The 14,776-nt window shown below is 33.6% G+C and overlaps 1 long non-coding RNA gene across 3 annotated transcripts in view; it reads right to left on the bottom strand.

Annotated features, from left to right (window-relative positions):
- Nucleotides 1–14,776, bottom strand: part of LOC109029098 (uncharacterized) — a 123,595-nt gene that overhangs the window by 68,852 nt on the left and 39,967 nt on the right. For 2 of the 3 annotated variants that reach the window (XR_002008109.2, XR_010129255.1), the window contains exon 3: nt 5,948–6,012. The exons of the other annotated variant lie outside the window; for it this stretch is intronic. This is a non-coding gene — a long non-coding RNA (uncharacterized lncRNA). The remainder of the gene's footprint in view (nt 1–5,947; nt 6,013–14,776) is intronic. 3 annotated transcript variants of the gene reach the window in all.

Genomic DNA, 14,776 nt, shown 5'->3' with positions numbered 1-14,776 from the left:
CATGCAAATTTTCTGCACTATTTGTTTAAAAAATTACTCTTCTCTCTCCATAATTACCATTTTTACCATTATTCTAAAAGTTTACTATATTAATTTGAGTCTATTTCTGAAAGCTCTATTCCATTTCATTAACCTATGAATCTATCATTTCATCAATAGCACAATGTCTTGATTGCTATTGCATTTTAAATTTTTAAATCAGGTAGTTTCAATAATTTAACTTTATTCTTATTTGTTAAATGTTTTTGGCTGTTCTATTTCCTTTGCCTCCCCGTATAAATTTTAAAATCAGTCTTTCGGTATTTACAATAAAATCATGCTGAGATTTTGATTAGAATTTCACTGACATCATAACAATATTGAGTCTCCAGTTCATGAACACGTTAAATCTATTTATTTAGGTATTCATTCTTTGTACTCTTTAATCAATGCTTTGTAGTTTTTAGAATACAGATTTTGCACATTTTGTTAAATTTATATCTAAATATTTTCTTATTAGTGGTATTATAAATGGTGGTTTTTTTAATTCCAAAGTTATTGATAGTGTATAGAAATAAAATATTGATCTTGTGTAATATCTTAGTTTGTTTCGTGCTGTTATGAAAGAATACCACAGACTCGGTAATTTGTAATTAATAGAAATTTATTGGCACATAGTTCTGATGGCCTAGAAGCCCAAGATTGAGGGGTCACTGTCCAGAAAAAGCCTTCTTGCTGTGTCATCTTATCATGGAAGGGCAAAGAGAGAGTGAGAGAGAGCAAAAAGCAACACAGCTTCTTTTTTTATAAGGAACTCACTCTTGTAATAATAACCCCCCCTTTTGAATAATGTCATTAATTTGCTCATGATGACAGAGCCCTCATATCCCTTTTATCTCTTAACAGTTCTACCTCTTAATAATGTTACAATGACAAATCAATTTTAACATGAGTTTGGGTGGAGACAAACATCCAAACTGTAGCATATAAAATGACATGGCTAAACTGACTAATTAATTCTAGGTTTTTTGTAGATTCGGGGAGGGAGATTCATTTTATTGGTAGACAAACTTTAGCTAGGAATAATGAGTTTCATTTCTTTCCTTCTAACTTGGGTAATTTCTGCTGACCTGTCTTCAAGTTTACTGATTTTTTTTTTCTTTGACGTGTCAAGTGTTCTGATAAGCCTGTTAAATACATTCCTTATCTCTGTTATTCTGGTATTCATTTCTAGCATGTACATCTGATTCTTCTATAGTTTCTATCACCCTGATGAAAGTATCTATCTTATATTGCATGTTGTTCATATTTTTTTCAATGTAGCCTTCTACATATTAATCATGCATACTTTGAATTTCCTCTCTAATAGTTTCTGATAGTTTGAGTATCAGTGTCATATTTCTTTGTCTTTTAATAGTGTTTTTTTCTGTCTTTTCTGTATGACTCATAATTTTTTATTTAAAGCCAGACAATTTGTACAGGACAATAGATACTGACGTAAGTAGCTTTTATGGCTAGAAATGGGTATGCCTTGTCTTATTTTAGAAATTTAGTGCATGAATTTGGGTCAATCTAGTCAATAATTGATCAGTGTTGAGATTTGTCATTGCTATTTTTATTCTCAGTGCACTGTAACTTCAAATTCCTCTAGTGTCATCATGTCTTTAGAGTAGGGGTTGGTTCACAGAGAGGCTTCCTTCAGTACCTATTTTACCTTCATCCTAAATCATCCTTTTACATTGCACCTAATAAAGGATCTCTCTGTGCTCTTTTATCTCTTTTAGCAGTATTGCATTGCTACCTGTTATTCAACACTGGTGTTATGAGAGGTGGGGTTGAGGGTATGATGGTTCTCTCTTGTACTGATTTAGTCTAAGTTATAGAAAAGCACTATGCCTCTGAGTCTGGATGGTGTGGCCTCAGAGGTACTGATCCTATCCCAGTGCCAGTTCTGGACCCAATAGGTATTCTTACCCTCCCAACACAGAAAAAGGTTTTCATTTCTGTTTTTTCTTCCCCCAGTCACAAAGTTTTCAGCAATGCCTTAAGGGCACTGGTTGCTGTCTCTGCTTCTTTCCCTAGTTTAAGGCTTTTGTTTTGTAGAGGAGGTGCAGTTTTGTGCTTTTGCCCTGGGTGAGGTTTTGTGCCTTTCTCCACAGTGGCTGTTCTCCTCCTTTAGCCCAGTGTTTTGCCAGAATTTTTTATAAATATTTTTGTGCGCATCCAGTGAGGTCATTATTAATAATTATCTAATTTCATTATAAGTCACATATAAAACAGAATGGTTTTAACAGGTATTACTCAGGGAGACAAATCTTAAACTCAGCAGAGCTCATATTCCTGAAAAATATGTTATCCATTGAATCGCAGATGTTAGAAGATAAAATTAAACCAGATTATTATGAAATGTTATAACTAGGCCATATGATGTAGGATCCTCCCCACCTCCATTTCCCCCTACACTTTCTGTTATGTGAAATGCCTATGGCTTTTCCTACAAAGTACACTGTCAGATGTACTGCATTATGGTTCAGAATGTACCTTAAAACATTACACAAAGTCCTCTTCATTATGGCTCTCAGGATAAGATTCTCTCTAACCATAGGATCCTGAGCAACAAGTTCATTTTTACTTTAAGGACATTCTCACTCCAAAAACTAAACATGGCTACACTGTTGTTTGAAAATCTAGAACCAATTTTAGTAAATGTAGAATATTTTATGCTTTTAAAGTATTGAAGCCCTTACTAACCTAACTTCTAGCTTTATCTAAATCTTCTTATGTAAATATTGTGTATCATTTTACTGTTACTTTATCTTGTTTTATTGGACATTATATGAGCCACCTGAAATCCTTTCTAGAACAAAAGTATTAAAAATAGATTTACAGTTGGTATGAACATGAGTATATCCTGTGGCCTGTACCAGCTCAAAATATACAGTGGTGCTCTTTACAAACTTTGTGCTCAGCGATCTCACACTGGAAACTTGAAATTGGCTATGGTGGAACTATTTACATGATAGAAATCAACAAATATAAAAATTAGGCTTTTATTATTTTTTTCTGGAAAAACAGTTACCAGCATAGCCCTAAGAATATCCATATTTACATTTTAAAATAGAAAAACAATTTTTGGGGCTAAACAGTTTCTAATACAATTTTAATGTTTACTTCATAGTCATTGAAGTAGGACAAGTCCTATACTGGAAAACACAAAAATAATATGACTCTCAGTAGAGCTATGGTGATAGTGTTGAAGCATTAATAAAAGGTCATCATTTACACAATTTTCTCTAAAATCCTTCATAAATCCAGTAGATACTAATATTTTATTTGGTATACAATTATAAGTTATCATTGTCCTCTGATAACAAAACTGGAAGATTATTGTTTCTTGGAATAATTTTATCATAATGCTTCAGTTATAGCCTATTTTGCGTCATATTAACCAGATATCTTTAATAAATTTTTTATGTTGAATATCAGTTATTATGCTATTATTGATTTAGGACTAAAAATATTGGCTTTACTAAAAGCCTTAATTTTATTGTTGTAGTGGATCACCTACAGATTGCCTCAATATTAATCTATTTTTGTAGGCTCAAAAAACTGAACCCCAAGAACTCAAATTTAATAAAAATTCTGTCTTTTGAATTGTATTTATTATATTTCTCCCCTCCTCAACCACCCACCATCTCATCCTCATGATGGGGAGTTATCAAAAGTAATTTCAGAACATGATCTTATCAAATATAATTCTGTAGTGGTTATATTTTTGTTACTGCAACATGGTAGAATAGCCTCGTATGGATTCCCTTCTACTGCCAATACACTTATTAAGAAAACAGCCATTAGATATTCAGCTAAGCTTAAAAGATATGAATGAAAATTTAGTTTTCTAGATTTAAAAAGACAACTCACAATAGCTTCTAGAAGCTCAGGGAAAATAATCGTCAACCTGTAATTCTATATTATGAAATGAACATAGCTAAATAAAGATATGTTAGGACAAAAATTAAAACAAAACAAACAAACAACAAGACTTTATGACTTCTAGCCTTGCACCAAAAATGCCCTTGTAGGATATTCTGCAGTAAGAAGTATGTAGAAAGAAGAAGGGGGGTATCCATCAGAATTGAATTCAGCTGCATGTAAGAGAGATCCCCAAACAAGGGTGTAATGTTAAACCATAAAAGTTTATTTTCAGCACATGAGAATAAGTTCAGATGTGGGAAGTTCAGAGATTTTCAGAGATTTGCAACTACAAAATGTCATCCAAATTATAGCATTTTTCTATTATCCTCTTTCTCTCTTTTTTCTTTTTCTAACAACTGACTGTCTTCCTTATGCTTTCCAGTTAGCTCTTGCATCTCCAGATATTGCATCCACATTTTTAGTCAGGAAGAAAGAGGGAAGTTGTGAAGGAGAATCATCAAATACCAATAAGGTTGTCCCTTTTTATCAGGAAAATGCATTTCCTAGAATCCTTAACAAATATCTTCTGTTTGTATCTCATTGGCCAAAATTACATCACGTGGACAACTCTGCTGTGCACCATTCTAAGTACAGAGGATAAGAAGGATATTGGATGGGTCACATACAAACAGTGCCTGACAAAGCATGAGAGGCAAATAGCAAAGTTAGACAAAACAATTAATAAGCATGGATAAACCTGAATAAGCACAGACATTTAAAAATAAAATTATTTGGAGGAGAGTTTAAAGTATTACTAAAGATATGTTTAACATAGGAGGCAAGTAAGAATTAAAGTCTTCATTTTTGTGATAATGGTAGGAACATTTGTAAACTTTAACTTATGTGTAATTGAATATTGAGCTGAATTTTCCCTGTGGTCTTAGGATTAGCACTAGAAGCCATAACTAGAAATATTAGTAGCACATATGACTTCTATCCACACTGGTGAGAACTAGTCACATAGGCACATCTGTAGGCAAAGAGAGCAAGGAAAGGCAGTTCCTGACTGGTCAGTCACTTTCCAGCAATAAATCTACCCTATGAAAAACAAGACATGATTTTTTTGGGCAAGAGAGGGCCCAAGTGGATCAAGTGTACAGTGGATGTTGGAAGTGTAAAGAAAGAAAGACTTGCATCTCACTCACTCGTTGGGTACTCTACTGAGGCAAAAGGCATGTCGGATTAGTGGATTTACAGCAACACAAAGCGGAACGGAGGAGTTGTGTGTCTGGAGAGTACGTGGGAAAATCTTCACCTCATTTCAGTTCTCATTGGAGTCTCATAAAGAAATTGAATAATAAGTAATGAGATAGTGACATGGGATTGCCCACATAGCTTCAATGCCATGCCATTGGTAGCATTACCTACTGATGGGGCCAAATGAATTTATGTAAATCTGAACAGAGCAGTTCTTGGTAAGAGAGTGAGCTCCGAATAATACTGAACACCATTCCAAATAGCCACAGATGACATCTATATCACCAGAACATCAGTGGGAAGCCACCATCAGCAGAAAAAATCTAACTGAACCAGAACAGCAAAGAAATAAAATGCAGCCAGTTGCACTAGCAAAACTGTGTTTTCTGTGTATAGCTACTCAGTGTGATTCGCAATCCAAATGCATCATAATCACCTGGGAACTTGTTACATATACATGTTTTCAGGCATCCTGGAACCTGCAGGACTTACCGAATGAGAAAGAATAGATTAGAACAACTTTTGCACTTGAAATTCCTTGAGCAACGGACTGAAGTTGTTCAATATAAGAAAATACAATTTAGATTTAATTTGAAATTGAAGCTTTAAATTGGATTATTCCTTTAAAAATAAAAGGAGACAAGAAAGTTATGGAATTCGTTTGACAGACAAGGAACAGAAATTCAGATAGGGTGCCAGATAGGGTGGAGATTTAGTGTGTGTGTTAGACAAAGTGTGAAGTGACACATAGTGTTTTCATGGGGAAGAAAGCTTATCCATGTAAATCAAACCTTACTGTTGCAATCATATCCTTGGCCTCAAAATTCTCATAGCTGTTTGTAATAAAGGGTGTTTAGGCATCTGTAAAAAAAAGCATTATTAGAAATACAGTGTTTTAGAGATAAAGCATTAAACAGCAAAAAGAAAAAAAATAGTAGAAAAATATAACAATGCTGAACTTCATGCGTCCAACAATATAGCCTCCAAATATATAAGGTAAAAATAAACAGAATTATGAGGATGAATTTAAAAATGCACATTTATAACAGAACTATTTTTAATATAACACAATCAGAAAGATAGAAATAAGAAAACTAAATCAAATTAGTAATAATATAGAAAACTAATCAACTCAGTTAATGAGTTATTATCATCTCTTATATGTCAGCTAATATTAGCCAATATCAACTTATATATACGTCAAACCAAATATTTAAAGATCTTTTTTAAAGTTATATAGAAAATTTATAAATATTAATCATTTGCTGAGATAAAAAAGAAGTTGCAACAAAGATGAAATCATTCATATCACCTAGAACATAGAGTTTTCTTATAAAAATAAGATAAAATTGGAACAACAGAAAAATAACTTGCAAGCTACATGTGTATAAATTTTGGTACAAAAGATCAAATTGATATAAAAGATTAAAAATATGTTTCTGGATACCCTTAAAACCAGAGAGAAATTATAAGGAAATTTATATAAATCTATATGTGCTAAATATTTGTGATACTTTTTTAAGAATGAGCATTACAAAAAAATAAGGAATACAAATTTTGAAAAACTGAATAAAAATAAATATGTACATACATAAGAATGAAATACATGAAACAACAAAAGCAGACAAGAAAATGTATAAAAGATTATCAACAAAATGTACTAATGAAAAGAACAAGGTAAATAAAAATGTCTGAAGACATTAAATATTTCAATAAATATAAATAAACTAAGCATATATATTAAAAGAAATGCATTTTCATTTTTTTAAGCAATACATTTTTTAAAGGAGACACATCTGAAAGTCAAAGGTTTCCTAATATTGAAAATAAATGGATTTAAAAATACATTTAGGTTAAATACTACCCAAAATAAACTAAGTATATAGTTATTAATATCAGGTTAAATATGGCTTTATGAAAATATGCTGGGTACAGTGCCTCATGCCTATAATCCTAACCCTTTGGGATGCTGAGGTGGGCAGATCACTTGAGCCCAGGAGTTCAAGACCAGCCTGAGCAAAATGGCAAAACGTCTCTACAAAAAATACAAAAATTAGCTGGGTGTGATGGTGCGCACCTGTACTCCCAGCTATTCATGAGGCTAAGGTGGGAGGATCACCTGAGCTCGGGAAGTTGAGGCTGCAGTGATCTAAGATTGCACCACTGTAGTCCAGCCTTGGCAATGGTAGTGAGACTCTGTCTCTAAATAAATAAATAAATAAATAAATAAATAAATAAATAAATAAATAAAATAAAGAAAACAAAAGACTATTGGCATTAGAGAATTAGTTTAAGGAAGAGAAGTCTAATTCACATCATTAAAATTAAAGTTTTCAGTATGTCAAAGGATATAATCAACACATTGAAAAGACAGGCATAGGAAAAGATATTTTTAAACCTATGATTAACAAATGGACTGTAATTCTAACACTTTAGGAGGCTGAGTTTGAGAGGATTAGTGGAAGCCAGGAGTTCAAGAATGCAGTGAGCTGATCATGCTGCTGCACTCTCACTCAGGCAACAGAGTGAGACCCTGTCTCAAACAGAAGCCCTAAAGATAGAGAAAAAGAAGTACTATTTAAATTTTCAGATGACCAAAAATTTCAGAATGATCTATCAAATTAGAATTAATAAGTGACTCTAGCAAGGCAACTGGATACACGGTGTTTATACAAAACATAATATTTCTATATACTAGCAATTAGTTTTCAAAAGTTTAGATAGCACTTACAAAATCTCTTAAAACACAAAATATTAAAGAATAAATTTGTCAAAAAATATGTAAGACTTTCACAGAAATCTGCACCACAAACTTTAAAAGACCTAGTAAATGTTCATATATTGGAATACTCCATATTGTTAAGATATGGTTTACAAAATTAAAAATGGAGGATATAGTTTAGATATCTCAAGGCCAACAGCCTATAGCCACATAGCCAAAACTCAAGTTATTGTGATTTTCCCCAAAATGCTAGCTCTAATTATTTTTTAAAAAACACAAAACATAATCTTTCTGTTCTTTGACAGCATAAATCAGTCAAATTAAACAAATCAGAGACACACCAATAAGTTTCAACAGTTCTACTTGCCTAAAAGGAATCTAAGTTTATGATAGCCAATCCCAATAAAAATCAATGTATGCCCTCATTTATGCTTTACATGCTGCACTGTAACTGCTCTGACCAGGACGTACCACTTTGGTTTGAGGTCTCCCAGTTTGTGAATGTTTCATTTGTATGCACAATAAACTACAATTTTTATTTTATCTGACTTTATTTTTGACAATATTAATCTCCCTTCCAAACTGATCTATACTCAGAACAGCAATGTAATCTACATGAATAATAAAACATTTTTTATTAAATGAAGCTGTTGATTTTTTTTTGTTATTACTGCCCTAGCCTGCAGTATCCCTGGTAATTGCCAAAAAATAAAAAGTCTGATAAGACTAATTATTGATAAAGATTTGGGAAACAGAAACTCTTACTGGTAAAAAGTAAATTTGTTCAAAGCTTGGATAGCAATTTGGGAAGAGTTAAACAAAGCTGAAGTAATAACTAATCTAAACTATCATTTCATTTTATGGCAAATAGTCTAAGTACACTCTTGCATATATATCCATATATATAATATCCATATATATATATATATATTTATGTCCACATCTAAATAAACTCTTGCATATATATGAACATAAATATATATATACATATATATGCAAGAGTTTACTTAGAATATTTGTGAGAATAAGTTTACTTAGAATTTTGTGAGAATGGATGTAGAATCTGAAGACAGTCATGGGCCACATAATGACATTTCAGTTAACGATGGACTGCATATATGACAGTGGTCTCATAAGATTATAATACCATATTTTTACTATGCCTTTTCTATGTTTAGCCATATTTATATACACAAATATTTGCCTTTGAGTTATAGTTGCCTATAGTTTTCAGCACATTAACATGCTATACAGGTTTGTAGCCTGAGAGTAATAGGCTATATCACATAGCCTGGTATGTAGCAGGCTATACCATCTAGATTTGTGTAACTACCCTCCAGGATGTTCTCACTATGTCAAAATCACCTAATAACACATTCATCAGAATGTATCCATGTCATTGACACATGACTGTACTACTGTTCAAATAAAGACTTCCAAAATGAACACAAGCAATGGCTATTTACTGAGAGATTGCTCCAGCAAGGGAGTCAGCTACCATCGCTTATTTGGCAGAGACTCAAAGGCAGGCAGGGGAGTGGGAAAATGTTATGGTAGAAGAAGGGGAATGTTTGAAGTGTTCTGTGATTGAAAGTTGTTGGAAAGGGAAAGCTGAAAGTGGGCTAACTAGAAGCAAAGCATCTATGTAGTTGGTAAGGGCAGCACATATAACTTTTTCAGGTTGGTCCTGAGTTGGAAACAGGAACAAAAATTAGAGAAGCGAACAGTTATTTGACCAAGTAATTTACTGTTTTGGGCTGACTGAGGCAGAGGTTGTGAGTCAAAGTTCTATTTTTGTTCATACTATGGCTATTGCCCATTTCTATATTCAGTCTATCACTACACTACTGTGAAAACAAGTAAACTAAGTCTTCAAGTATCAAAATAATAATTTATTAAAACATAACATTAGCTGAAAAAGAAGAAAAGCTTTTTAAGTTAGTCTAATATGTTAGGATTTAGGAAAGAATGTTATACTTTATTATGGATGCAAATGTATGCAAGAACAGTAATAAAAATCTTCAGAGAAAAGATATATAGTAAGTTTGATAGTTGTTTGCTTTGAGAAGGAAGGCAAGTAGAGGAGGAGAGTTTAGAGTATAAGATTTTATTTCTCAAAAATAAATCAGAGGCAAATGTGGCAGCTGAGTTTATAGATGTCCATTTTCTGTTTTTAGAATGTTTAAATATTTATCGTTCAAATTTTAACTATCTTTCTTTTTCTCCTCCTCCTCCTCCTCTTCTTTGAATAAATTTTATCCACCTGTTCCCTGCACATTATAATTAGTTCTTAGCAGACATAAATTAGATTGGAGTCAAGATCTCATTGTCCACCACAACCAGGCAGATAACAAAGCCATGTGGATGGGGCCTATATAAAACAATGAGAAATTGTAACGACTGTGATAAAACTGAATACGAATAATCCAATTAAAGACTTTCAAACTGAGGATAATATAAAGCAGTGTGTAAGCAGTGTCTGAGTTGGTCTATGGATTGCTAGGGTTTGAACAGTGTTGTTAAAGATTTTCTTGCGAACTATAATGAACGCAGTGAACAAGGACATATAAAAACCTCAGACAAGCAAGTGCTAATAGGAGCTAGCAAGAATGAGGAAAATCAGAGAAAAATCTTCCAGACCTGCATGAGCTAGATCAGCAGTGCAAGACTGAATCACTCCCTCAATCCACAAGCATTTATGAAGCTTACTGAAAGCCAGGTATTTCGACAAGTGCTACGATTTCAAAGATAACATCAAAGAGGTAACATTAAAAAAAAAGAAGAAAAAAGAGTGCCCTGAATTAAAGAATCTAAAAGAGAGAGCTTGCTTTGAAATGTGTTCAGAAGACAGAAAATAATTGTTTTCCAGGCATAAACATAGTAGGCACTAATTACTTCCAAGTGAGGCTATATACATCAGGGGTTCTTATAAGATCAGGAGATATGCAAAAGGATGGAAAAACACCCCATCCTGATATACGGGAAAGGATAATAAGAAAGTCTACAAGAATGAAGACGTTGAAGAGGTCTATATAGTACTATCAAACAGGTTACTCTCTCAGCCAGTCACCCCTAAAACAAGATGAAAAAAGAAGTGGGTACTTGCATGACACAGATGAAAGAAAGCCAAGCTGCACATCAGCAACAACACTGTGGGGATATAAAGATGGACCTCTTAATGAACAAATGCGTTAAGTATATTCTCCACATCTGTATGTTGGCATAGAATAGATTCCGCTGACATTCAGTTAATCTGAGTCATGTATTGATATCCTAGATTGCTAGCTCCGAATTCTGCTGTTCTCCAAGAATTTACGTGAGTCAACCAGTTATGAGATATTCTTCATGTATTTTGTTTCTATTGATGAAATGTTGATGGTTCCTGTCTTTCTTTCCTCCCTTCCTTCTTTCCTCCTTCCCTCCCTTTTCTTTTTTCTTTTCTTTTCTGTTCTCTTTTCTCTTTTTTCCTTACTTCTTTCCTTCCTTTCTCTCTCTCTCTTTCTTTCATTTCTTTGGAAGGGAAAGTGGAGTTACAATTAGAGTTTTTGGGAAAATGTCATGCATGCTAATATCATCTATCAAATGTGATACATTAGGAAAAAAAGAACTGACGAGTTGGCTGAACATCAGTTCTTTCATTCCACATGGGTAGGACAACTGAGATTTAAAGCCCTAAAGTATATTACATTCTAAGTGCTATGCGTGTCTGAAACATAGAAAAAAAAATAGAGCCGGGCGCGGTGGCTCACGCCTGTAATCCCAGCACTTTGGGAGGCCGAGGCGGGCAGATCACGAGGTCAGGAGATCAAGACCATCCTGGCTAACATGGTGAAACTCCGTCTCTACTAAAAATACAAAAAATTAGCCGGGCGTGGTGGCGGGCGCCTGTAGTCCCAGCTACTCGGGAGGCTGAGGCAGGAGAATGGCGTGAACCTGGGAGGCGGAGCTTGCAGTGAGCTGAGATTGCGCCACTGCACTCCAGCCTGGGCGACAGAGCCAGACTCCGTCTCAAAAAAAAAAAAAAAATAGTGCAATTCTGACATTTATTCAAGAAAAATTTCAAAAAAAATAGCAAAAAACAAGCCCATGTGATTTGACTATTATAGTAACATCAGTGATATTTTAGAAAATGCGTCTAAAAATCCATCAATTTATTTATTTATTTATTTATTTTAGTTTTTTCTTTTAAATGGAGTCTTGCTCTTGTTGCACATGCTGGAGTTCAATGGTGCTATCTCGGTTCACTGTAAACTCCGCCTCCTGGGTTGAAGCGATTCTCCTGCCTCAGCCTCCCCAGTAGCTGGAACTACAGGCTCACACGACACCATGCCCAGCTAATTTTGTATTTTTAGTGGAGACGAGGTTTCGCCATGTTGGCCAGGCTGGTCTCAAACTCCTGACCTCAGGTGATCCATCCACCTCGACCCCCAAAGTGCTGGGATTACAGGCGTGAGCCACCATGCCCGGCCCACATTTTCAAAACAAAAAAAAAATTGGTTTAAGTTCTGGGATACATGTGCAGAACGTGCAGGTTTGTTACATAGACACGTGCCATGGTGGTTTGCTGCACCCATCAACCCATCATCTAGGTTTTAAGCCCCTCATGCATTAGGTATTTGTCTTAATGCCCTCACTTCCCTTGCCCGCTGACCTCCTGACAGGCCCCAGTGTGTGATGTTCTCCTCCCTGTGTCCATGTGTTCTCATTGTTCAACTCCCACTTATGAGTGAGAATATGCGGTATTTGGTAATGTTACAAATTGTTAAATCAGAAGGGAAATTCTTACAACAACACCTTTGTTCAAAATGTTTTTTGAACTCTTTCGGAATTCGTAGTATATTATTTTGAGTACCTCAGACCAATAGTTTCTTTTATGAGAGTAAAATGTTCTTTTAAAACAGCCAAACATTATTTAATGCCAACTTAGGTAAATGAAAGAGGACACTGACAATCTAGTTACTCAAAATTTGCCTCAAAAAGCAACTTTAAAGGGTTCCATAGAAGTTGTGATCAATTAAAACAATTCTGAAAAACATGTATTTAATACCATTTTGGCTACTCCAAAAGATCTCTTTAAATGTATTTTCCAGTACATCCATTTTTTAAAAATTAGAGAAAATACAGGGCTTGGGACTTCATTAACACTTATCAATGAGATTCCATATACAGCTGCAGACAAAATTTTATAGTTTCTCTTTTGATATTAACTACCTAAAAAATGTCAAAGCTTGCTTTATACATTATACATAAAGTTATATGGAAATATGCTGCCCAGTGATTTCATTGGTGAAATAAATTCTGAAATATTATATATTTTCATTTTCAGATACTCCTCTTGGCATTAAACATTATAACATTTTTCTGTAACATCAAAGGCTTAATTTCTGAATTACTTGATATATTAAAAATAATGTATTCCTTCCTTCATTTAATCCAACTTCCTGGAAAGAACAAATTGGAATGTCTTAATATATTAACTTTCTATTAAAATGCATGCAGATTTCTCAGATGTGGAGAACCAATTTGACAGTCTTATGAACTTTATATCTACTAAAATGCCTCCTAGTTGACATAATAGCTTTAGGAGCATTGAATACTAGGATTGAAAGGAATCTGTCAATACATATTTCTCCATATGAGTTATTTCTATATGGAAAGCTGTTTGGATCAAAGAGGATACTGCCTATTTAAATAAATTTATCATTACATCATTTTAATGATAGATAACAATCCTTGAAAATAGTTTAACAGGAATTATAACTTTATCTTTGTTCTACAACCAGCATTATTAATAAAATAATTATGCTTTCTTTATTTTCACCTTTCAGGTAAATATTTCATACTAGTTCTATAGCCATATTCTCAATTAAAATTTACTCTGCACCTCAACATCCTCTTTTCTGAGTCTGTTGAGACTATAAATACAAGAAGGTTGAGGTTATAATCTTTCTCAATTCGCAGTTAAACTCCTGGAAGTGAGGAAATAAATCCATGGACCTCTACTTACACTGCACTGGAAGATTTTCCCCCAAGAACACACCAAAATAATGTGGAAAGGCTAAAGCTGATGTTAAATGTCCCATGCCTAGGCAATCTTTTGCCTATCAACCTGACTCTGAGGTCAGAAAGAATTAAAAAAGGATTAAAGAAAAAATACTGGAAAAGTAATGAGGCACCTGAAATAATGTTCCCTTTTAATTATGTTTATTACCTTTTTCACTTTTTTCAATAATTTTGGATATAATTGATTACAAAGAAGACTAAGTTAAGCCAAATGTCAGAACCAGTTACGAGTGGCCAACTTGTACACTGGTTGGCCAGAGAAAATTCCAATTCTATTGATGCCCACACAAATTAATTTAGCTTTAAGATCTTTTGATGACCTCAATATTTTTAAAGCATTCTTCTTAGCAGCATTCAAGTTTCTATCCAATATTTATTTTTTAAAAAATCACCAAGATCTGAAATAAGTGCTTTGAAAAAATCTCTTTGCATGGCACATAGCAGACACAAACAATTTTATTGAATAAATCAATTTATAAATTTTAAAATGTTCTAAAATTATTTAGCTATATCTCTTAGTGGTAAAATATATTTCTCACCAAATATATATACTTAACATTTCAATTCCATTCAGTAAATGATTAAAAATTACTTCCCCTGGGCCACAATCTGCTGATAAGAAGGTGAATAAGATTCATAACATCAAGGAGTTCTCAAATTATTATGTGAAAAGAAACACCTCCAAGTACTACTTATAACCTCCTTCTTTATGATCTTTTGGGTGTAATTAAGATCCTCTGCAGTAATGAGCAAGTCTTACATTTACAATTGTGTATTAAATGTGAAAGATGCTGACATTGACGGTGATGACATGCTAGGTCAATTGGTGCCAAACCAAAG

Source organism: Gorilla gorilla, chromosome 10, assembly GCF_029281585.2.
Source record: "Gorilla gorilla gorilla isolate KB3781 chromosome 10, NHGRI_mGorGor1-v2.1_pri, whole genome shotgun sequence".
Lineage (NCBI taxonomy): Eukaryota > Metazoa > Chordata > Mammalia > Primates > Hominidae > Gorilla > Gorilla gorilla.
Note: the sequence above shows the minus strand (reverse complement) of the source record. Positions and strands in the feature narration are given on the sequence as shown.